The sequence below is a fragment of the Echinops telfairi genome, unplaced genomic scaffold (assembly GCF_000313985.2).
Source record: "Echinops telfairi isolate 266 unplaced genomic scaffold, ASM31398v2 ScPeMD7_7457;HRSCAF=8495, whole genome shotgun sequence".
NCBI lineage: Eukaryota > Metazoa > Chordata > Mammalia > Afrosoricida > Tenrecidae > Echinops > Echinops telfairi.
Window position 1 is genome coordinate 18,440,007 of NW_022111357.1, and position 3,459 is coordinate 18,443,465.

The following is a 3,459-nucleotide window of genomic DNA, read 5'->3' on the forward strand; positions in this document are numbered from 1 at the left end:
TGGGGGACAGACAACAGAAAAGTGGGTGAAGGGAGACGTTGGACAGGACAAGATATGACAAAATAGTAACTTATAAATTGTCTAGGGTTCATGAGGGAGGGGGCAGCAGGGAGGGACGGGAAAAAATGAGGAACTGAGGCTAGGGGCTTAAGTGGAGAGCAAATGTTTTGGGAATGAGGGCAATGAATGTACAGATGTGCTTTACACAATTGATGTATGTATGGACTGTGATAAGAGTTGTATGAACCCCTAATAAAATGATTTTTTTTAAAGAATAGTTGTATGAGCCCATAATAAAATGATTTTTTTAAAAGAAAAAGAAACAAAGTTGGCTAAGTCTGAGTTTGTTGATATTCAGTTTCAGCTCATGAGGTAGGAAAGGATCTGATACTTCATCTGGTTGCTTCACAGAAGTGTACATTATACAGTGGACTACAGTATACTAAAGTGGAAGTGCCAGACCTCCTTTAGTATCCTGTAGAAGAAGGTATCAACAACTTATGGATATTGACATGTTATAGTGAATTTATCAGCACAGACCGATAGATCCTCACTTGAGCCGACCAGAGGACAGTCCTTTTATTTACCACAATGGTAACAAACTTGTGAAGGGAACCGCAACATCACCAACAACTGTTGTGATTGCTAATTTGTATTAAGTCAGATTTGACTGTAGGAACTGCCCTAAGTGAATTAGACACCTAACTACAATGGGGTTGATTGGGCCCCATGGTGGTAGGAACCAAGTGGCAGCACTTAATTGATGAAGACAAGGGGGGTGTGGTTACTGTAATGGATAGCAAAGCCAAAGCAGTAATCACAAGTCTGATTTATATAGAATAAGTAGCATTGTCTACTTAAGCATGGTGTCTGTAAGAGTGAAATAGATGGGAAATATAGTAAACATTTACTTAATCTGTACAAACAGAAAAATTCTAGATCCATGAATGGCAGTCTAACTTAAATCACCAGAATATAAAGTGTCTCAGCTTTTTTTATCAATTCCAAGACTTGAACCAGTTACAGATCCACAACAACTTGAATTAAAGGGAAACCAGGTTCCCTTGAGGAAAGACTCCAATACATTTTCTTTTTTTTTTTTTAATCATTTTAGAACATTTTTATTTATTTTACCCATTGTTTTTTGGGTTTTTTTAAATCAATTTATTGGGGCTCATACAATTCATCACAATACATAGATCAATTGTGGACTCCAATACATTTTCAAACTATACTGTTAATCTTTTTCTTAGTCTTCCACAAAGAGATCCATGCCCTTTTATGAGTAACTACTCATTGGAGAAAAGGAAATAATTAGACTTTTCAGGGATTATTGAATTCTGATTCTGAATTGACACTTTTCCCAGGAGACCTAATGTCACTATCATCTGGCAGTCAGAGTAGGGGCAAGTGGAGATCATATAATTAATGGATCTTAGTTCAAGTCCATATCACAGTAATTGAACCCATCTTGTAGTGATTTACCCCTTTTCCAAATGCTTAATTGGGATAGACTACAGGCAGAACCCTCACACTGGGTTTCTGACATGTGGGGTAAGGGCTATTACAGTAGGAAAAGTGGAAGCCATTTGAACAGTCCCTCCCTGGTTAAAAAAAGAGAAGTAAACAAAAGCAATACTGAATTCCTGGAGAGGTTGCAAAGATTAGTGCCAACATCAAGGACTTGAAATATACAGGGGTGGTGATGTCCACATGGTTCCCAATTAATTTACCTATTTTGCCCAATACAAAAAAGTGCCTGAATCTTAAAGAAGGACTGTGGATTACTGTAAACTTAACCAGACAGTGACTCCAGTTGCAGGCGCTGTTCTAGATGTGGTTGCCTTGCTAGAGCAAGTTAATACTTCTCTTGGTACCTGTTATGCAGTGACTGGTCTGGCCAATGCCTTTTATTTAATTTCAGCTTTGAAGAATAACCAGAAGTTTGCCTCAGTCAGCAAGGCCAGCAATATAGCTGCACTGTCCTACCCCAAGCATGCAACTATTCAGCATGATGTAATAATTTAATCTACAGGGACCTGCTTACCTTTCCTTTCCACAAGTCATACTGCTCCATTATGCTAGTTTAAACTAGTAAAGAAAAAGTATCAATGACTCTAGGCTTATTGTAAAGCATTTGTGTACTAGATGGTGGGAAGTTACTCTCACAAAAATTCAGGCATTTTTTCAACTCAGTGAAATTTCTGGGGGTCAAGTGGTGTGGAGTATGTCAAGATACTTCTTCTAAAGTTTTATTTCATATGACTTATCCCACTACAAAAATAGGAGGCACAATGCCTGGTGGGTCTCTTTGGATTTTACAGGAACATATTCCTCATTTAGGTGTGCTACTCGGGCCTATTTTTAAAGTAACTAAAAAAACTGCTAGTTTAAGTGGAACCCAGAGCAAGAGAAAACTTTGTAATAGGTTCAAGCTGCTTTGAAAGTCACTCTGACACGTGGACCGTGTTATCTAACTGATCCAATGGTGCTTGAAACTTCAAAAGCAGATAGAAATCCTGTTGAGGGTCTTTGGCTGAGACTCTTACTGGTCAATCACAGCCCAGACCTTTAGGATTTCAGACAAAGTCTTGTCATTCTTTGTAAATAACTACTTGTCTTATGAAAAACATTTGGCTTGTTAGTGGGCTTTAGTAGATACTGAATACATAACTTTGGGCCACTAAATCAATGTACAGCCTGAATGTAATGATGCATGTGGTAGTTACATCATCTTGTGTCAACTTGATAGAGTCAAGATAGAGAGGGTGGAGTCTAACCTGTAAGTCAGGTCACAGCCTGATGGTACCTCCTTGTGGGGGTGACCTTCTCATAATGAGGGTCCTGGGAACAACCCCACCACCACCACCACCACCAGCTTTGCTTCACCTTCCTGTTGATGAGCCACTTTGAGCCACACTAGATGGCAGCCAGAGCCCTGGAGACGCATCCACTGCCATTGGGTCTACAAGACTTTACACCCACCAGCCTGTGCTCTTCCTGCATTCTGCATCATTGCATGTGGCTGCATGAGTCTGAAGAGTGTTTTATGAAATAGTATTGGACTTATGTAGTAGTATCAGATTTATGGGCTTGATCTTGTCTGGGATGTTTGCTTGATATATAATTACTTCTTGATATAAAGCTCTCTCTTACACATATATATCTCTGGATTTCTCTCTCTAGTCAACCTGGCCTAACACAATGCACTTTGTAGAAACCAGTTATCCTGTTTCCTCAGCCACTCCTGTCATTGCCTGATCGACTCATTAACAAAGTGACAATAGTTTTAAGACTAGAGGTTATGCACAAACTTAACATGAACTTCTGCTCACTGAGGTCTTTTTAGCAACAAACACTGCTGAGTGCTCAATATGCCAGCAGCAGAGACCAACATTAAGTTCCTGCTGTGGAACCATTTCTTCGACTGATCAGCCACCAACTGGTGGCAGGCTGATT